Source organism: Oreochromis aureus, linkage group 9, assembly GCF_013358895.1.
Source record: "Oreochromis aureus strain Israel breed Guangdong linkage group 9, ZZ_aureus, whole genome shotgun sequence".
NCBI lineage: Eukaryota > Metazoa > Chordata > Actinopteri > Cichliformes > Cichlidae > Oreochromis > Oreochromis aureus.
Genome location: NC_052950.1, coordinates 20,128,823 through 20,151,647, shown reverse-complemented (window position 1 = coordinate 20,151,647; position 22,825 = coordinate 20,128,823). Strand labels below are relative to the sequence as shown.

General features: G+C 39.1%; 1 protein-coding gene across 4 annotated transcripts in view; it reads left to right on the top strand.

The window, feature by feature from the left end:
• The first annotated feature begins 692 nt into the window (after positions 1-692).
• Positions 693-22,825, top strand: part of dlgap1b (discs, large (Drosophila) homolog-associated protein 1b) — a 96,368-nt gene continuing 74,235 nt past the window's right edge. For all 4 annotated transcript variants that reach the window (XR_005614472.1, XM_031732525.2, XM_031732524.2 and 1 more), the window contains exon 1: positions 693-1,457. The gene's annotated coding sequence lies outside the window, so the exon portion shown is untranslated. The remainder of the gene's footprint in view (positions 1,458-22,825) is intronic.

The following is a 22,825-nucleotide window of genomic DNA, read 5'->3' as shown; positions in this document are numbered from 1 at the left end:
GTAAGGCAATTTGTGTTTGGTTCAATATTTCATTCTTGTAACAATGCTCCTTGGCAATTAATCTTATATCATTGGAAAGCCTGTTTATGTCCCCTTTAAATGATGCCACAATTGTAAGAAAAATGCATTTGTGGGTTGAGCAGTGGTGCATGACCTGTACGACACCTGCGACCGGGCCATATTTCACCCATGCTTAAAATAGGTATTATTTTATTTATCACGTAAGATCTTCTGATATAAGTTGGCTTAAGAACTGAGGCTAAAATGCAGTTCTTGATTCCTTTGGTAAGATGGGAATTGAAAACTTTAGCTTAAATGAGCTGTGTTAGGTTAAATCATTTATCCCTAAAATTTTAGAGAACTTCCCTCTCAGATTACTGGCTTAACTGTGGTTCCTAGGATATTTAAAAGTAGAATAGGAGGCAGAGCCTTCAGCTTCCAGGTCCCTCTTCTGTAGAACCAGCTCCCAGTTTGGACACCCTCTCTACTTTAAAAATTGGTCTTAAAACTTTCCTTTTTGATAAAGCATACACTTATGGCTGGATCAGGTGACCCTGAATCCTCCCTGAGTTATGCTGCAATAGGTCTAGGCTGCTTGGGGCTTCCCATGATGCACTGCGTCTTCTTCTCTCACCTTTAAACACCACTCTGCATTTAGTCATTAGCTACTATTAGGCTAATATTAGCTCTCTTTCAGTGTGTCTTTTGTGCTGTCTTCCTCCCCTCACCCCCAGTGGAAAAATGGCTGTCCCTCCCTTAGCCTGCTGGAGGTTTCTTCCTGTCAAGAGGGAGTTTGTCCTTCCCTAAAGCGCCAAGTGTTTGTTCATAGGGTGCTTGTCTGAGTGTTTTCCTGGTGTTACTGTAGGGTCTTTGCCTTACAATATTAAGTGCTTTGAAACCGCTATTGTTGTTATTTGACATACCTGCCAATAACTCCTTGTACAGCCTCAGTATTCCTGTTGTTCAGGTAAATGTTGAGTTATGGCAATATTAGCTTCTAGCTGTTAGTAATTAACCTTTAACCTAGCTTGTAAATTAGCTAATTAAATGCAGCTGTGAGTATATTTATATCTTCCCGCCTTTTGCTTATAACAGCCTAAGCTTAAGTGTTAATTCAAATGACATCGTAAGAATTTCACAGCTGGTCTCTAATATGTTTCGTGAGCCAAAACCGGACGACTCTACCGCGGAGGAATCCAGGCAGCAGACTCCATGTCGGACTTTCCCTTTTTCCGTTCGTGTGAAGCGCTGTTTCATACGTTCAGTGATGCCTCTGCAGCTCACAGACGGAGCGATACAGGAAGATACTACAGTCAGTGGGACCTTATCATCCAAGTGACGTCGTATATGATCAATCCCGACTTGTAATAATCTCAAAGCAAAGAAGCAATTTCAGCCGAATTCCCAGGATTACTCTGGAGGCAACTGTGGGACGGTCAGTCTACTGTGTTGACAAGGTAGGGCAACTGCGCAAATTGTTTTTCCCCCGGTTTCATTCATTCTGCAGTGAGTATTTGTTTGCACCTGTCGTGACTTAAAAACAATCCTCTCTTTGATCAAGTAGTGTTTCGACATCTACTTTTATTAAAACATGCAAACCTGGGATGTAATACTGTTTTTTTTTCTCATGTTGTCAGATTATTTTTTTCACGATTTACTGTTTAGATTTTTTTTTTTACAAGTTTCTTTAAAACACGGGGCATCTAAAGAGGACAAAAACAAAAAACGCCTCATATTTGGGCAAAGTTGTTGGGCTGGACGTTCCCCTTTAGCACGTTGACAGCTGTCCTTACCACTTGCCGCAAGTGATAATGAGGCAAAAATATCCAATCACCCTTTCCGTGCGCCTTGACGGAACAACCGCGTCTGCAATTGCGTATTTGGGATTTTAATATGACGACAAACTGCAGAATTTCTCTTTTACAAAATCACAGTAAACAGTGATTCTTCTAATGAATGCTTGGTGAGGGGGGAAATCAGAACATGATACTGCCACTTGTTAGACGAGGATGCAGCAGTGACCATGAGAACATGTGCCATGACTCTCCACGTCCAGAGGTCTGGGGGTAGCATTCTGGTCACTTCTTAATATCCAGCGCTGAAGTCTTGCAGATGGTGGGAGCTCTACTGGATATTAGGGGTTAAATTCCTTATTTCTATATCCACGTCAAGCTGCTCTGTGGGTTTATTCAGACTATTCTTTGGTCACCCAGTCTCCTTGGAAATTGGCTTTGGTGTTGAATGTATTCTGCACTTCTTCCAGCCTGAATGTGTGATTCCAGTCATTAAAACACTGCCTCGAGTAGTAGCCTGTGTAATTCAGCCAGTACAAATGAACAACGCTACATCTGTAAATTACTCTCTGGACTAACTCCAGATGTGATGTGAATGGATCACTTGTCTGATGTAAAAATGCACAAGGAGTTTGTCTGCGAAAATAAGGCTGCATTAATGGCTCATTATGGATGGGAATGATACAGTCAGTAATTATTGCATGTGTGGAGGGGCACTGAGTTATGCGTGTGTGTGTGTGTGTGTGTGTGTATGCTACAAGGTAGAGAGAACAGAATTCAAGAATGACAGGAAGGGATCAAGGCTAAGAGGTTAACGAACTATGAAGAAGCCATTAATAGACTCCCAAAATGAATTAAGCACTTAACACACACAGAAATGGGACTATTGACTGAAAGCTGCAGCTCATGCAGATCTGCACATTTTGAGGTCATGTGCTACAGAACAAGAAGCATATTTAATGATTTTTTTTTTCCCTCTCTCCCCGTGTTATCTTCCTCTTTATATTCCTACAGAAATTGAAAGGCATTGCACAGCAGACTTTTTTTTTTTTTTTTCCCCCCCCAAGCGCATTCTCTTATCTCAAAGAAGCAGGGAACAATCCCTCAATCTGTTGATCTTCCCTCGGCGCATGTGTCACTTCCTTAAACTATAATCATGCACGCTTTCCTTGTTAAACACAAGGGCCCTACATCTGCTCACCTTTCCAACCCAGTCCTCCTTTAGAGACCCTCTGCATCTCATATTACTGACTGCAGTGGCTTCATACCACCATGGAGGAGGAGGAGTGTCTGAGTGATCATTAGCAGCATTTCGTCTTTGCCTGTCAGTTAATGATGGACTCGGGGCTGAACTCTAAACCCTATCCTTCATTAGCTTCCCTTTTGTCTTGATGCTGTTATCAGCTCTAGTAGCATCCCCTTGTGTCATTTCCACATATTCAGCAAAGTCACAGAAAATGTAAGAACTGACTGAATTGGGGATGATTTGTGGCCATCACTTTGTCCACATCAGTAATCGAGGGGCTTGTCCTGGGTCCGACTGTATTTTTGTTGATCCGGTTTAGTTACAATCACGATGATATCTGCTCTGCTACAAAAAAATACGTTTAAACACTTCCTCGGTCACTGCTTTCTGGGTGCTGCCAGTGGAATATTAAGAATGCTTTCGAGGTGAGATAATGGATGCTGAATATCTGTACTTTTCACACTTCTTCCTTCCTCACCAAGTCTCACTCAATCATGCAAATAATGCTGTCCAGATGTAAATGTATCATCATCGCAGGCAGGCCAAGCAAGCTTGTTTTCTCTTCTGCATTAGATTGCCTCTTAAGCCACGGAAGCCTGAAATTAAAGTGCAATTATTAAAGGGGCCATCAGATTTGAGAAGCCTGGGGGGCAGAAGGGAGGCTTGGACTAGCAGTGGGACAAATATTGCTTTCTGACACCTCAAGGGTTTACAATAAAATTAAGGCACGATGACGGCAAAGAAGATTTCGCAAAGCACAGTGATGACATAGCTGTTACTCATGACTTGTCGCCCCTCAGGTTTTATTAGTGAAGACCAGAAGTCACAGTCATCTCATAATGATGGTTGTGGATGACAGCAATGATGAGTCAGCTATTGCTGGATTCTCTGATGTGCTATAAATCCAGGCTGTGTTCTTTTTTTCGTTCTTGAATTTTAATTACACTGCACTGTTCAGCAGCGCCGAGCCCTGTCGGGTCTCACTACGTCTTGTTGCTCGTCTGTGGTTCACTTATGAGAACAGGACATCTTCTGTTTCCGAGGTTTCACTCTGGCAATAAGAAGACTTACTAGTTTGGCTTGAGGGGACTCTTCAAGCACTCCTGCTCTACCCGTCTAATCTCAGCCTGCGCACTTTCTGGTGCTGCTTAGATTGGTCGTATGGGAGCTGTCAGCAGGCCAATTTAATTTCTTCAGCTTTTCTCCTGTGAATCTTTTTTAAAGCAGGAGAAAAAGCTGTGTGTTAGCTCAGAGAAGCTAAAGAAAGTTATTTTTTAGGATCAAAACTACGAACTTAATAAAGCCGGTTTCACTAGAGACCGTGCACAGGCCCTCGTGAAGAATTGGTGTGCCATCACCGGTGAAACGGGACACACTGTGCCTGATGCTGAATGAACGTATACTCGGTGCACAGCAACCTGTACTAATACTACATTTTTGAGATTATCTGTCTTTTGGCAGGGGTTAAGCCACAAAACGCTTTCTGCTTCCTAGGATTTGTTCGTAATAGCATCTCTGATATTGTACATTTTTTTTCTATATTCTTGAATGCCATAATTTGTTCGTTTATCTGAGACAGTCACTCAGCTGACAAATACAATTAATTTGTGGGGACCCTGATATCAGACTGCAGCTAAAGCATGAGGCAAAGTATACTGACACTGATAGTGTCACTTTGGTGGATATACAGTGCTCCGCTGTGGGATTTCTGTGTGTGCAGCAGCTTTTGAGTCGCTGATGAGGAGCATTGTTTGCCATTACAGCTTCCCTTCATGCCTGCTAATGCCTGCAGGTCACACTACAGTCTAAGCCCCAGGCTGCCTTTCTTTCTCACTGTTAACAGCATGCATCTCTATACACATTTAAAAACACAAAGTAGCGTACAGTGTATCTTTTTACATCCAATCTGCAGTCCAAGGCTTTTACGTTTAAATGCTGTGACTTTGCATCTTTTTTATTAATTGGGAGTTGCAAAACACATTAGTTCTTCCCTTTTTTCCCCTATAAAAACACTACACATATATATATATATATATATGTATATATATATATATATATATATGTATATATATATATATATATATATATATATATATATATGTATATATATATATATATATATATATATATATATGTATGTATATATATATATATATATATATATATATATATATATATATATATATATATATATATATATATATATATATATATATATATATATATATATATATATATATATATATATATATATATATATATATATATATATATATATATATATATATATATATATATATATATATATATATATATATACATATACATATATATATGTATGTATATGTATATGTATATATATGTATACTATTATATGTTTGTATATGTGTGTATATATATATATATGTATATGTGTATATATATATATATATATATAACTGTGGGGTGATTGCCTACTTTTCTGTTTTCCTCACACCAGAAACTACAGCACACATTTGTTAGTATAAAGACATACATTACACCTGCTTTTGCCAGGGAACAATGTCAATTCTGGTGGGAGAGTGAGAGAAATGGGGAGAGAGTCATGGTCGTTTGCCTTCCAGCTATTGCAGCATGCTCCAACTGTGAAAGGCCACTGCCATTGTTGGGTAACATAATCCACCAGGGAGGCCTTCAGCCAGACACTGGGGAGGACTACCTATACACACTCTCCCTCTCTTTCTCTCTAAGTAAAGATGCATATCCCTTTCAGTGGTGGAATCAGCTGCTGAATGCTAAGCAATTCTGAAGTGTTACCGAACTTGTGTGTGAGGTTACAGCACACACATCCCATTATTGTTGCCATTCTGAGCAGAAACACTCCGCTTGCTACTTGCCTCATTTAAACTGTCTTTTAGTGGTAGATCCTGATACTCTCCGGTGATGGCGAGCTGAGGGCCTGGATTAAGAAATACAGACATGCAAATGCCTCCTCTGTGAAAATGTACCCCATAGATAACTGTCTGGATGGTTTTAATCAAGTGTTGTGGAGTGTGTGGTCACCTACTGAATGGATGCCAACAATAATGTGGCTGTGAGAAACAGATTTGTGGTTTAATAGTGGAAGCAGTAGCTCACAATGGATCACATATAGACTCGTGCTTATGAGTATTGGGTTGCTTGCAATCTAATTAGTATGAATGTTTTCCCATCATAGAGGCTACATACTCTGGATGCATACGCACATTAGATAGAGGATGCATTTGATATGCACTTGAGGGAGATATACGTGATTCAAGCTGCCTGATTAAACTATTATTTATCTATCCGTACACAATTTAATCCTTTATCAGAAGATAAACAGAAAATGTAGGTGGCTAACTACTTTGATTTCATTAAAAAAGATAATCAAATTCTTTGGTTTCAGTTTTCAATTTCATTCTTAATGCATGCCATAAAACAATGGAAACATTATGTTATGACCTCAGTGGTACTAGATTTGAGAAGCTAAATCCACTATATGACTGCCTGTACTGGAGAAGGACATTAAATTTGATTCTCAGCTCTGGGTGTGTGTAAACCAAATGTAAGAAGGTTTAACAACCGTGTAGTCTCAGGGAAAAAAACACAAAACAACAACTGCTGCACAGCTGTTATGCTTTCTGTATATGTAATGTGTAAATCTATGCCAAAAAGGAGTCTATTGAGGGAATCCTTCTTGTATTCTGTATTCCAACTCGCAAATGTAATTATGTAATTTTTTTACAGTGCCTAAAGAATTGATCCTAAATTCATATTGAATATAATGACTCAAAACATTTTAAATTGGTAGATTGGATTTCTCCACAGGTAAACATGAATCAGGAATTTGAGAAATTGTTACATTTAACCACCGAAGTAGAACATTTAAAAAAGTGGTCCAGGATGACTTGATACATCCATATGGCCTGATTTGAAATTCCTCCACTTTAACATTAGCTGGATTATTTAAAAAAGCCAAATAGCAGTCATGTTGTTCCTGAAAAGGTTTACACATTTGCTTTTCTCACTTAGAGCTCCATGGTTTTTTTTCTATGTGTGTGAAAAGCCCCTTACAGCTAAGTGAAGTCCCTAAATGCCCCAGTTGCGAGGTGGGTTAGTAGGTTAGTAGACATGTCTCACATGCATGAGAAGTGGCATTATGCCATTGTTATTTAAACAGGATTTCACCCTATAATTCCAAACAACACTGACTGACTAAAATCTGAAAAGCCAGTGGCAGCATTGATGCTATTTTTTTTTTTTTTTTTGCACCAAAGTCTGTAAGCATGTGTGCACAGTAAAGCCAGGGGCTTTCATTTGCATGCATACTGAAGCTTTAGGAAAGTCTAAATAGCTTGTCTCCCAGACTGACAGTAATGAGAGGAGAGGATTGATGCCTCTTTGAGAAGATTTTGACAAGATCTTGCTGTTTTGGCAGGAGGCATTAAAGATTATGGTATCGATAGAACAGTGAAAGGTAATCCTGAGCAGTGCTTTATTTTAAGCCCATAATAGTGTGTGCACATGTCCATTTTGCTACATTTTGTCATTTTTGCTAAAACGGGGGTCAATTTTTTGTATCCAAACAATCCAAAAATATTTTATAACATATATAGCCTGTTATTGAATAAATAAAATCTGATGACTGTCTGACGGAAGCCTAGCAGCTGTTTTTAATGTGGGTCCTGTTGCTGCAGCACCCATGTTTTCATGGCAATCATCCTCATGAAACCCTAACCACCTGGGTAGGATGATTAGTAAGGAGCACAATCAGTGTCATGTCAAGCTATTTGACCGTCACATAGCACAGGTGTCACATCCCTGCGGTAATAAATTAATGTGACATTTTCACCGTTGCCTCATACTGGTGGGGGATTTTCCAATCCAAGTGTGTCCGTGTTGCACCTTTGGGAAAGGAGCGGGAATTTAAGAGACAGAGGCATTTAAGAAGAAAAGCCGGAGCCTGCTAAGGCATGTTATTGGACCATCAGTTCCTGAAGAAGTTTTGATGTGGGGGCAAAAATATTGCACACAGCTTAAACTGTTATTATTATTATTTATATTGCGCTTTAAGGAAATGTTTGTTTTTAACACAGGCTAATGTCATTACTAATGGCATTTTTGGATATTCTCTTTATAGCAAGGACAGAAATTCTCCTGTTTGGATAAGTAGCTGACAGAACATCTCATCTTTTTTTCTGTTCATTTACTTTCAGTAATATTGAAAACTGATCTGCTGTCAAAAGATGTTACGGGTAGAAATAACTTCTGGGACAAAAGTACTGCATTTGCTGTAACTGCTTCACAATAAAAGCCACTCCATGTTTTACTAGTTGGTAGTTTTTGATGTGAAGCGACAGCAGTAGACAATATTCAGCTTGCCTTCAACTAATGCAGGTTTGATATGGTTATGGAGTCGGCTGTTAACATTGGGGCTTATCTAACTCGGGACATGTTGCTTTTGTCAGTATACTTTTATTTAAAGGATGTCAACCATTAATGACACCATAAATAGCATAAACAATATCGATAACAGCATTTGATTAAGTTTAAGTCTTCAAGATTAAAGCTTTAAAGAAAATTCCACTTTCTTTTACTTTCATATGTCAAACTATCTTTATCGTTTCACTTTTTATTGGTTTCCATCAAGGATTTCCCTCTTTTCCCCAGGTATCATACTATTGTATTACTCAGCATACTAGTTTTCTGAGGGGTGGCTTAAAGGAACAATAGGGAGGGGGGTGGGGGGGGCGTTTCTTGACCAGCCAGCATCCCTTCGTGCCCCAGCTTTCTGCAGTGCCCTCTAGCAGCCGGCCTGGCCGCCTCTCACTAGCTGTGACAGGAGAAGGAGGAAGATGATGAATCAGGGACATGACGAAGATATCCCCAGCATCGACTTCTCCGTGAGTTGCTGGGCAGTGTCACGCAGGGAGAAAGTGTGATCACAGTTTTATTTATCCAGTAAAGCTCATGGGCAAGTGTGGTCCCTCAGCCTTGGCAGACTGTTTAATAAGGCCCATGTGTATGTCTCTTATTAGTTTCTGGTTAATGACAGAGCACTTTGCAGTCTCCCTAATAATGGTGTTTTAGTGAGATTTGGAATTCACTTAACTTGCTATATATTCAATCTTTTTAAAGAACCTCCTCCTTTTGCAGAACGCTCAGCAGTGGGCATTAGCATGTCACGTGCCTGTCAGTCTCCATGGGAGGTCCAGACTGTCATGTGATCTTACGTTGAGGAAAGCCTCCATGAGCAAGGCTCTTGTGTATTTAAAGCAAGGAGATTTATTTAAGAGCCCATTACACAAGATAAGCTGCAAAAGGTACAGCTCTAAATGGAATAGAGGAGCCTATTTGTAAATGTCCGCAAGTCCCTGACTTTAAGTGCATGGTGGGGAGATGAATGGAAACGATAAGCAATAGAGGGTAATTTTAACAATGGGTATTTGAAAGGGTAGATATTTTGTGATGACAGCCTTTAATTGATCTCATCACTTTTGAATGGGGTTTTTATTGAGCTCATCTAAAGGCTGACAGCGCTAGCTAGAAGGATAGCTCTCGTGTCCTGAATGTCGTACAGGAATTCTGATGCATTTTCCCCCCTTTTTTTAAATCCTGCACAGTACACATGCTTATTTTCATCCAATCCTTGATAACAAAAGCCTGCATGAGATTGTCAGAGGCAGGACTGACTGCACAGGGAGGTTTGACACAGTTGTTTTAGATCCAGAATGGCATCAGTGCAGGCTGAAAGCTAGTTAAAGCATTAAAAGGATGCACCCAGTATAGTAGTTTGTGGTGCTAAACCAAAGTCATATAATCAACTGTTAAATAACTTAGGGTAAAAAAGGTAGCACATGCGGGGCTTCAGGACAAAGTAGATTTATCTCAATTTCACTAATTAATCCAGCCCTGTCAACAAACATGCTAACATTTCGGCCTACTGGCCTCCATCAACGCGTCAGCGCAGCCCGAAAGCCCCTTTGTGTTTTGGATTTTAATTGAGAGAGTGGCCCTCAAGCATAGTGCCAATCTTCCCAGTAAACCCTACAGGGAGCTTTTCCTGCTGTGAAAAGTTGAAATACCCATTGACTTTCAGTGGCAGCTTACAGTATTTTCAGCTCTTCTAGCTTCTCTTATTGGAACAGAGCGTAAGCCGATGTAATTTCAAAATTACACGATTGATATTTGAGTAGTTAGAAATGAGGCTTACAAGTGTCCATCAGTGGGTAGACATGAAGTGTATTTGTCCTATTTTGTATACAGTACATGAATACAACATGGGGTAATCTTGATATGGTTGCATGATTCATAGGATTAGTTTGGATTAGCGAAGCTAACTTTCACATGACAGCAGTAATAATCTGTTCTCGAACTAATAACAATAATCAGGTTGGGAACTAATTCCCACTTGAAACTGACTGCAACACTGCAGCACATTTGACACTTAAAAAATTGATAAAGAGAGGAGGCAGAGGGTGGGGCTCTAGATGTAATCATAACATGTGCTGGAGTTTCATATAGGACCTACGTACTGTGGAATGTCCATGTGAGAAAAGGCAGGGCCCTAAAACTCTGCCAGATTTCATTTCACGCTCCGCAGAGCACAGCCTCTGAGACGGTGACATTTACATGGCCCTCTATACCACTGCCAGTTGCTGCAGGCCCAAGGCACTGGCTAAATCAGGCACAGGGGCCAATGAATGAGGAGGCAATGCGAGCAGGAGAACAAGGAGGAGATGGCTAATGTGCTGTGCAGAAGAGTCAAACAAGAGAACATGATTTTATGAGTTGTTAAAAGGAGTGCCACGTCACGACCGTCCTTAAATTAAAATACTTTTCTTTGGAGGTAAATGCAGATGTGAAATCTATTACTTGTGCAGTGCTAATGCATCATGTTTGCCCCTCTGTCATACATTATAGGGAGTGCTTCCAGTATGACCAAGACCTCTGTAAATGATTCTGGTCTCTTTGTGGGAGTTGTGTTTTGCACAAACATAATAAAGGAGTTCATTTAGGGAAAACTCATTAAACAAATAAATGGCACTGCATGTGCATCACCAGGGTTGAACATTTGTGTGTGAGTAGATGGGTAGCATTGGGGGCAGGATTGTTCAGTCCAGTCCAGCTTTTCCAGGGATTATTTGCTCCAACGACCACCTGGTTCTCTCTTAACCAGCAGGTCATCAGGCTAGTTTGATTTTAAGTCAACCCCCTCCTCCTACTTAACTTTGTCCCTGACTAATCTAATTTGGTTTCCACCCATAGTAGCTTCCCATTTCACTCTAACCAGTAAGAGTAGCTCAGTCTGTACTGAGCTCTCTCTTGCATTTTTTTTTTAATAACACTTCCCATGAGAGGTTTCCCAGTTGGTTGAAATAAAAATTCACAGCAGTTGCAAACACTGAGGTTTGTCTGTCTGCTTTCAAAAGAAACCCTTTGGCAATAGGAGAATCTTTCTTTGCCTAAAATCATTCTAGGCTCCTTTCAAAGATCTTCTAGTAAGTCCCCCCAAAAACGGTATAAAGACACAATGCACATTTAACTTATATAATCACAGATGCACTGGGCAGTTTCTCATGCTGTATCCTCTCAGGGATTTCTGCTATGGAGCCAATTTGGCACAAATTCTCTCCTCATTTTGGTCTTCAAATCTTGGCGTTTGCGTTTGTTTTTGTTCCCTGGCAAGTCACTTTGCTCTGATATTTCTTTTTTTCCCAGGTGGCGTGAAACTATCGATGTGTTTGTGTAAACACATCAGTCAGCATGTTCTGAATGGAGCCAGTTCAACTCTGAAAGCTGTTGTACATGACAGCCTTTCATTGTGTGCAACAATGCCTTATTGAAGTCTGAACATAATGTTGAGCGGTAACCATTACTGCAGGATTATCAGATGTAGAAGAAGACAAGGCAGATGGATATAATGATGGGAGTAGTTTGAGACAGGTGGAGGTCAGCATTGCTACCACGCAGTCTCACTGGTCCTGTTTGTCACGGAGCAGTGAATCAATACAATTGTCAAGTGGATGAGTCCACACTGCTAGTTCATTACAAAGTGTTAAATCTAGCAATGGTGCTTACTAACTGCCATAATGAGGTGGTAACAAAGTTATGGAATGATTAGTGAGCATGTGTCCCAGCAGGACGGCGAGGGAGAGCGAGCTTGGGGAGGTTACAGTATGACAGATGGTGACTGTATGTGTGTGTCACTGTGTGAATACGTGAACGCTACTGCTTTGGGGTTGTTTTTGCACACAAACAAGTGGAAAAAAAATAACTAAATATTTCATTGAACTTGATGATATTGATGCTAGCAGGGACTTGGACTTACAGGCAGTTTTGATTTCATTCCAGTGTGATTCATGAGCAGGGTCAGCTTTGACAGCAATGCTTTTTCAATATTGTTTTCAGATTAGTTGATTATAAATTAGTTGTGCTAAGAACAGTATTGTCAGTGTTTGTTTGGCAAGAAAAGATGGTTATTTTTAGCATCCTGTGTTAAAAGTTGTGTTTTGATGTGTCAAACTATCTTTATTTTATTCTATTTGCAGATTACATTATCTTACCTTTATGCTTTTTATCCAGATTCAAGGCTTCCTTAACAATATCTTAAATAGAAGTAATCCTTTTTGCATTAATTCCTGGATTATTTTGTGCTTTATTGGGACAATCATTTGTAAATTCAAGTCTGTACAGATTACAGAGGCCAACAAACACGCTGACCATTATCAGGCTTGTTTTCAGGATTTCACATGATACTACTACACGAATCTGTAAAACATGCCAGAAGGGGTGTATAATAAACGCAACTCCGCGTGTGGTGTTTTTAGGTTCTGCCGTAAATCACCATGTTGCACGTTGGCTGCAAGAGAAGGAAAGAGAAGGAGTGGAGGCAGAGGAGGGAGGGGCTGAATCTGTGGTACAAAGCCAAAACACGACCAATGCCAAGGTGGCAGGCACGGAAGGAGGTGGAAGAGAGTGAGAGAGAGAGAGAAGATGAGAAGGGAAAACCTTCTTCTCAATCTAATAAGCTGCATGGATAGGCACTGAAGGACAAACCCCTATTTATAACCAGTCATCTAGATTGCCCCCTTTCACGCAACTAGCATTTTCAGGGGTGTTAGGGGTTATTTTTCTACATACACGAGAGGCCATTTTCTTCCATTTCTTTTTGCGACGTGTTTAACAGGCTTGAAAATGGCTCAAACTACATAACAGACCACAGTAAGCGAGTTGTGACAATTTTGGGGCACATGCATCATGCATTTGCTCACTGTTAGTCATTTCACACCCACAGGAAGAAGACAAATTGGTCACATCCATTTCATTCTTGTTTTTTTTCTCTTTTGTTTTGTTTTCTTTACTGGGGCACCATTAAAATCCACCTAAACAGTGACTGTTAAAATTCATTGCAGGGGATGTACACTAAATGCAGATAGAAAAAAAAGAATATTAATTGAAAATCCACACCCACATCCTGTCAACTCTTTAGTGACTGAGACATTTAGAGGCTAGATTTATTTGTAATTTAATTAGCGGGGAAGAAAAAAAGGTCACACATGCTGAGATCTGTGCACATGGGTGACGGGGAGAGTTCTTTGCTAATTGAGCACAAAATGGACTGACAGCTGGAGGTCAGGCATCCGTCTGGCCCTGTGGCCTGGGCGATGGGGCTGATGTGGAATTAGCTGGCTTCTCGTCCTGTTATTGGTGCTTTTTTTTTTTTTTCAGGTCACCAGCTACGCCTGCATTCTCGTTGAGCCTTTTCAGGGACATGCTACTTTTAGTATAGATAATCTAGATGTACATAATAAAAGTGGTTTTGGATTGAGTTCAGGACAGCAGATTTGCAGGGAGATCAAAATATGTTTTTGGCTGAAACTAAGTGATGGTGTGTGTGTGTGTGTGTGTATTTTTGTGTGTGAGTGAGACAGAGACACAGTGGAAAAGCAAGAGGGAGAGATGAATGAATGTCCCTGACTGAGAGCAAGCTAGTGCAGCTTGGAGGAATGACTTCAGCACCACGGACAGAGTCTCATGCTCCAGGCACATCACAATACTCTTTTATCTGTATCACTACATGCCATCTGTTCACACAGACACATGCACCGATTGAAAAGTGAATGCACGTTTATAGATTAATGAACATTGCAATGCTGCAAAGATCTGAGGGGCAACTTTCTGTGACAAGCTCAGCGAACTCAAGATTGCAGCCTGCGAAAGGAACCGAGCTGAGCATTACCTGATATATTTATGTGCTTTTTTTTAAAGCTTACACATTTAAGGAAATATAGTTAGATAAATGCAGGCAAACACTCTGGTTCTCGTATGGCATTGCACAAAAGAAGGAAGCATCAGAATAGAGAATACCAATCCTAAAATCACAGTTTCTAGTAGTTTCTAGACACAATCTGAAACAACAGCTTGGTTTCAGAACTTTCTATACGAAAGCATATTTGTTCATTTTAGCCTCCAGTGTGTCTTGGCTGGTAGAAACATATTTGTTTCAAAAGGATGACTGCTTGAGTTCGTGTGATGTTCAGCTTCTATGTACAGTAGGCGCTGTCTGACATCGCACAGATGAGATAGATCAAACTAGTTTCCTGCCTAACAGTGTCGAGAGGATCTGGGGACACATCTCCAAGCTGTTTCATCCCCACCGTACTTGAATATTCATTTCCGTCTAACTTACTTCCTTGACTCCGTTTAGACAGGCATTTCATTGAACATTCTAGTCTGGGCAATATGGCTCTCGTTTGAATTACACTTAAAAGTTCTCAAAAGTTCTTTTCTTGTCTTGTGTTTGCACTTGGCACATCAAAAAGAAGATCAAGTGGAAAATACAGACAGACACCTATTTACGCTCTAATTTGAGGTCATGAAGCAAATCAATTAAAAGCATTGTCCCATTTTTGGAATGAGATGTGTCCAATGCATTATGAACGGCAAGCAAGGCTTTGTAGCATAATTAGCAAGTTGTCTAGAAGAGGATACAGATTATTTTTTTTTTCTCTTCACTAAACACTTTCCACACTCCCAGGCAGACAGGCAGTAAGAGCCTGCATGTCAAAGGCATGAAATACTGGCATTTGTGAGGACACCAAAATCTCTTTGGCTGTTCTGGCAGAGAGAGAGACAAGTGCACAGGCAGCAGAAAATGGCTTAGTCAGGGTCATCACTAGCCAATAGCTTTGGATAGCTGTGACAAGCCAGGGCATTTTCTCAGGCTCCAATAAACCGAGTGAGAAAAGATCTTCTTGGTGCAACTTTGCCAACAAACCCTTTTCTCACGGTATTTACTTGGAGTAGTTATCATACATTTGATGGAGTAGTGTGAATGGTGGGGCCACCATAAGTAGAAAATCGTTAAAAAATTGTACCTTTTAAAAACAGAATTGTATGTCATAGCTGTATATGTTTATAATTATTTTAACTCTACAAACCTCAATCACAAGTGGTGATTGTATTTTTTTTTTCTAATCTACATGAACAGCGACATCAGAAAGGGAAAGCTTCAGTATGTCTGGAGTCATCTGAGTCACAATGCCTCTGTTTCCTGCTGGGATTATTCTTTGCATGTCAAAGTGCCTTTTTCTCTTCTGCATCTGTCTTTTCACTGCAGATGCATGTAATCATATATTGTTGTTGAAGTTCAGTGGCCCGCAGAACAACAGATGTACTGTACTTCCTGCCACGCAAGCCATGTCTCTTAAGCTTTTGTTAAGTGGGATGAAAGTCCACTGAAATCTCCTAGCTAAGGGTAAAGGTTCATCATGTTCTGTAGACACTTTGTTTGTTTTATCATAATGAATTTTTTTTTAAATAATATTAGGTCTTATTTATAGCTTTGAAATGTGCAGGTAAACACAATTGCCCAAAAACAGAGTGGGAGATACTGTATTGATAAAGTACATCCATTTTATGCACATGCACAAAAACACACATACTTGATGATGTCATTTGTATAATCTGATGGAATCTGGGCCAGCTTTGACGAGGAGGCAGCCGGAGGGATGAGCAGTCACTGTCATAATGATTTGGTGTGTAGGAGGGGAGGTATGGGGAAAAGAGAAGTTTGTGTGTGTGTGTGTGTGTGTGTGTTTTGTATTGGAAAGGGGTGTCACCAAACACACTATTTTCTTCCTTGTTCACTGGGGGGTTTTTGCTTCATACGCAGGCTGCATAAAACAAAATGTACCAATGTGTGAGTCATTACACTTCGTGATGTTGTAATTTATGCAGTCACTTAAATTAAAAGGAAATGGTTCTGCTTCATGTGAACCATTAAGCTATTACTCATTTATTTTTGGCTGATGTGAACAGGTGAGCTGAGGAAAATGTGTAAAACACGAGATAAGAACAAGGGGAGATCATTACTGGTTCGGTGCTTTTGAAGGTTTGTTGGTAAATGCTGCAATTATCGTGCTTACACCCAACTGTGATAAATGGCAGATTTCCTTCAAGCCTAAACACACTCATTCCACATTTTCTTCCGTGTTCATCCTTTAAATGTTGGCTTTGCTTTTGGAATACCTCGTGTTTCCAAATGGCACACAATTTGGGGCAACATCTTTACACAGTTTGATAGGAAGGAAAAACAGCTCAAACAAAAACATTGCGTTTGGTTGCAAGCCATACAATAAATTCTTGGAACAAATCCTGTTGAAGTCACACCAGGCATTTAGATTTCTAATTAAGCTATTGTTTCCTGCCAACTGTTAATTATGATAGTTTTATTCTCTTAATAGTCAAAAATGGAATAAATTAATTGAATGTTTACACAGCAAATAAGGACGCCAATGTCATTAACACATTAAAAGAACACCATTCACCATATTTAACCTTTTTACAGCAACCTGCAAAACGTCTGCCAACCGGACAGCTAACGTAATAGGATAGCTAACAATCAATGTGTGTCTATTGATTTAAGCACAGCCCCAATACAGCCAGACCACACAGCAGTGATGCATCAACATCCTCTGATTGCCCTTAAGCAAATGTCAATAAAAATAATTAACTGACTGTTCTGTATTAGTCAAGAAAAAGGAGAAATGCACTACATCTGTTGTTATTAGACTCTTTATCTGCTGTTTAAGTAAAATAATGGCCTACTTTTTTTTTAATTTTTATAGCCTGCTTCCTATATTTTTGGGTTTGGTTTTTCTCTTAAAGGGAAATCATTTTCTAAGGCTTTTATTTTGATAAGCATTTCAGACGAGCTCTGGCACACAGTATACAGACTTACTGCGGCAATCATTACATGGGATCATCGGATAAAATATATGCTTCCTTCTTAAATTTCATCTTGCACTGCAGTTTTGTTTTTTTGCGTGTCCTCAATGATGATTTTCAGGATCATATTGTGTGTTGCAGTCAGATCAGCCCGCTTTCCTGGTTCCATTTCAAGTGATCGGTTACTGAAGGTTATATTCTATACTCTTTATTCTGTGTCTTTTGCACATCTAGTCAGCATTTCTGTGCATATTTAATCATTTACTTGAATCTTTGTGTTGCTCTTTGATGGGAATCCTGTAAGCCCGATGCAGGATAGTGGGGAACTAGACATGTTTGTGTCCAGTTTAGTCGACATTTAGATCAGCAAATAACTGTCAGGCAGTGGAAGCATTCCTGCTTGTCAGTGTAATGCTGCTGGCTTCTGGGACCACGGTCTACTCAGGTGATGGCACTTACTATAAGTCCGATGATATAACTGCCACACTTGCTGCCAACTATAACCTACACTCGACCCATCTTGACTCCTCTCTCAGCTTCTTTGGCACAGCTGGGCATGAGAAGAGTGGATAGCATAGAAGAGTTGGACACTGAGTCATCAAAATTTAAGTGCAGTCAAACACGTTCATGTTGGCATATTATAAAAAGACACACAAGGCCTGTAGGAGTCCAGTTCTGAAGTCTTTAAAAGGCTTAATCTAACAACTATTGCTTGAAATTTTATTGAATTATTCATCTGAGGACTATTTAATCTCTAACTATACGGTCTATATAGCAGTTAAAATAGTTACAGATTTCTAGAACCGACTGATGGGTCTATGGAAAAATAACATCAGTCAATAACATGACTAAGACATGGAGACATGCACTGCCTCTTTGTAAATGTTATATGTATGAGCTTATGCACCTGGTTGTGTAGTATTCTCGCTAAGCCTTAGTTTGTTCAGCATGTGTAATCCCCTTAAAGTCCCCACTGATAGCCTGACTACTTTCACTTCAGATTAGCTGAGGTAGAGATCAAGAAGTACCCCTCTCACCGCATCTAGGACGACACATGGTTCCTTACAATGAAACTAGCTTCACGTAGTTTGCAGCTATAGAATTGAATAGGGAATACAAAATGGAATACAAAATAGATGCAAAATATAAAATTCATATGCTGTGTATGGTTGTGTTTATAATTATTCCTTGAAGTCAGTTCCAGTGCACATCTGTATTCACTCTCTCACACACTAGAATCTGCTTTGCATTCTTGCATTTGGTCTGTTTGGACATATAAGTATACTTTTCATATCGCAAAAAATAGTTATATAGGCGTGATAAAAAAGATGTTTTTCCTTAAAGAAGCCCAAGCATCTTTTCTGATGAGCTATGTTTTTTTTTTTGTTTTTTGTTTTTTGTTTTTTTCATTAAGCCTAAGTGTGATCCCACGCTGCATTAATTGTGTAACTCGCAGAGAGTTGTGAACAATTATACACGAGCTAACAAGTTAATGGGAGGTAGAATATAGTGTGTACACACTGATTTAATGACTTTATATGCTTCTTATGGGATTGTCTAGCGAGAGAGCGCTAGCGAGTGGCAGCCAGATGGAGGTTGAGTGTTAGTCTGCAGGTCTGTGATTCACTCTCTGCACACAAATGCTAATGTTTGGGTTCACTGCATGTTTAAATAGACATTATCTGTTATTTATCTGGTTGGACTGATGGAGGGATGTTTAGGCTAGTGAAACATTAGAATTACACCTGTTGTTGTCATGGTCCCTAGGTTTTAGACCATAAGCTTTTTTTTTTTTTTTTAGTTCATTCTTTTAGGTTTTGAGAATCATTTGCATTTGGTGTTTGTTCCTTTTTTTTTCTTTTGTAACATAGGTTATATTATTTATATTTTTCCTTTATGTCATTTATATTTTCTAGCAGTCTCTGTTTTTATTTCTTCCTCTAAGTCCTACATGTTAGGTTATGATTGGGATGGATCTCTAACGTTTAGATATTTAGTTCTAGTCTTGTCTCTGTATTTGTCTTTTTGTCTCTTTTTTTCCCTGTTTAGTTGTCAGGTTGTTTTTTGTTTTTACTCATTCAGTTGTGTCTCCCTTCCTGTTTTATTTTGATAACTGTTCTTTTATCTCGTGTTAGGTTTTACTTCCTTTGTCTCCTTGTCTTGATTAGTTTCAGTTAATCCTCCCAGGTGTTTCCACCTGTTACCTCTCATCCTGTTATCTGGGATGCATGTAATTGTCTGAGTTTTCCCTTGTCTTTTTACTTTGTCCCCCACATCTGTATGTAATCTTTCTAAGATTTCTGCTATTTGGATTGCCTGCCCTGCAAATGTTTTACACTATTTGTATTCGTTTCTCTTAATAGTATTAAAGCCGATTATTTTTTTTATTTATTTATTTATTTTTTTCCAGTTTATTCCTGTCTCCCAGGTCATGCATTTGGGTGCAGAATCTGCAAAATATATAGTTAAATTATGTCATTTGTTATTTGTATTAATTTGTAGATTTATTGTCACAAGCTAAGCATTTTTAATTCACTTGATCGTAAATTCTAAGCTGTTTTTCCCTAAATTTGTCAATCCAATTTATTAGTATTAGTAAGAGAAAGTTGGGTTTGGACAACAAACAACAAAAGCAGTGATTCAAGTACCTGGGGAAGAAAAAAATCTTGAATGACTCCTAGACATGTTTAACATCCATCTGTTAGTCAATATCTTATGGTAACATAAAGTGAGTGGTGCTGTTTTGTCTTGTTGGTTGTCTGTCCTCTTGAGGTCAATTTGTGTTACTTTTTTCAGAAGTGCTGCTCTGTTATTTCAAGAGCTTTATTGAAATTTAAAATGGACTTATGTTGGTTGGTATTATGTTCTTTGGTATTAGAACATAATACCATATTAGGTATTATCAGTTGCAGTGATGTGAGTGTTGTACTTTACTCTTTGTGACGCCCACAGCCAATACCAGGAATGATTTTATATTTGTATTAATACACACATTAATATGGACATTATTGCCTCAGCAGTTTCCATCATGGTGGTCCATTGTTAGCTACACTCAACACGACACTTAGTCAAACAGACAAGAAAACACTGGAGCCCACATCATAAATTAACAATAATATTGAGGGACCCAAACAAAATAATTACAATAACTGTTATAACACTGTAATTCAACAGACTAACATCCACATGAACAATGCCAGTCTTTGCACGAGTTGCCCCTCCCCTCGGGCCGCTACAGTACTTTTCATTTTTTAAAATACTTTCTTAATCGCTTCATTGTCAAGAGTTATAATCAAGACAGAAAAAGTAATAACTCATAACAGTTCAGCTGCGCCTCCCACGCCTCTGAATGGCTAAGCTAAGCTACCTGCACCTGGCTCTGGTAATTAACACAGAGACCTGGGATTAGTTTTAATGCTTTCATCAAACTTTCATCAAGCAAGAAGGAATATAAACACATTTTTCAAAATATAGAACTATTTCTTTTAAGCATACCTAAACATTAACTAGCATAAAAGAAAAATATAGCCTATAGAGTTTTATTCAAACTAGTAAATTACAGTTTGCTCGGATGGTGGCAGTCCACCGGTGTACTGGGGCACAGTAATATTAATGTGCAAGGTAGTTGCAGGAAATTTAAGAGATAACTGAGGAAAGTGGAGCGGGAGTATGAACATAGTGCCTGAAGCCAAATGAGCTACTGTACAAGGACGTGTGCAGAGTAGTGCAAAATTATACAAACAGTGTTGCATAATTATTGCAGTTTATCACAGTGAGAGAACAGGTTTTAATGTTTTATTAATCTGCTTAGTTGACAATGGTGTGATGGGCTTTTAAGAGGGTTTTTGTTTTTGTTTTTTTTTTCTTAGCAAGAATGTTGGTCATATTGTGATACTCTGGCCTCTCATTTATTCAATCACTGTTAATTGAACTATTATGCTAAATTGATGTTTGGGTTGATTATTATTATCTTTCTGTAAACAACATTGTAAACAAACCTTGTCTCACCTGGCTTCCTCTGCTATAACAAGTCAGAATGAAAAAGGTCCATTGTATTCAATTAGCTAACTGCAGTGCTGCACAAATGACACCATGATTGTAGTTAATCTAAAATGATGGCTGAAAACAATAGGAGCATATTGTTATTTTACATATGGGACTCACAATGTGTTATCACATAGATTGTACAGCAGTAAAGTGCCATTGTTGTCTCTAGTCTTTCATTGCAAAATGAGTCCATAAAATGTAGGAAATTTGTAATTTTACAGTTTATTATTATTGACATCTATTTGCATAGAATGGCAAGTTTGCATGATGGTAGTGAGACCAGATATGTTGTATCGGTTGCACACAGTGCTGCTGAAATAAAGTGGCTGAAAAAAAGGACCTGGGATTAGTATTGGGAGTGGGAGTGGCAACAAAGGACAGGATTAGTAATGAGTACATCAGAGGGGCAGCTCATGTTCGACAGTTCAAGGATAAAGGGTTGAGATTTAGTTGCTTTGGACACGTGCTAAAGAAACATAATAGATATGCTGGACAAGAGTGAAAGTGGTAGTTTATGGAAGTAGTGAGGGGCAGGAGGTAAAGTATAAAAGGACATAAATTGTAGTTTTTCTTATGAGGAAATTCTCCCTTTCATAAAAGGTTAAAGTTGGCTTCTTGGTTTTATGTGTTTTTAAGATATATTTATCCATTCATCCATTTCCCTTTCACTTGTCCAGTTCAGGGGCACAGAGAGGCTGGAGCCTATCACAGCCCCATCACAACAGTCTCACATTTATACCTACAGCCAAACTAGCATTTTTCCTTTTTTTCCTTTTTGTACTGGTGGAGGAAGATGGAGTACCCAGAGAGATTCCACCCAAACATACAAATCCCAGCCTGGATTTGGACACAGGACCTTGTTGCTGTGAGGCAACAATGCTAACTGCTGCACCACTGAGCTGCCCTGATGCTTTCATTATAGTAGGGGAGGAAGAAAACAAGCAAGATGTTTGTTCTTGATGATGTTTTGTTCTCGTGGTTATTGATGCTTTTGTGTTTGGGTCGTAAAGGTTACGTCTGTGTGGTGAGGAAACCATGGGATTCTCGAGAGACAATAAGTGTGTACTACAGGGCATGCTATGCTTTATTACACTGTATTCAGCCAGCCAGCGAGAGCAAAGCTGTGTCAGAGAAATGTGATTACATGTAACAGAGTACTAGAGCCAAACGAATTGTAGCTTTTCTACGGCATTTAATACCTTGTCTCATAACAGGGCAAAATTACTCAGTGCTTGTTTGATGCTATATTGCTTGGGTATAAAAAAACAAACAAAACAAAAAAAAAAACCAAAAGCAACCAAAAAAAAACGCACATTATTATGCTCTCTCATTTTTCATGTGGTCTTTCAATTTTGCTGAAGATTATAAAACTCTGGCTTTCTCAAATGCCGACCTATATCCCTGACAGACCGTGTTTTGTGTCCAATAGTTTCCCTTTTTTTTTTTTTTTGATCTAATCTGTTTGTTCCTTTGTGGGACCTCTGACCTGTATGATACATCTGTCTCT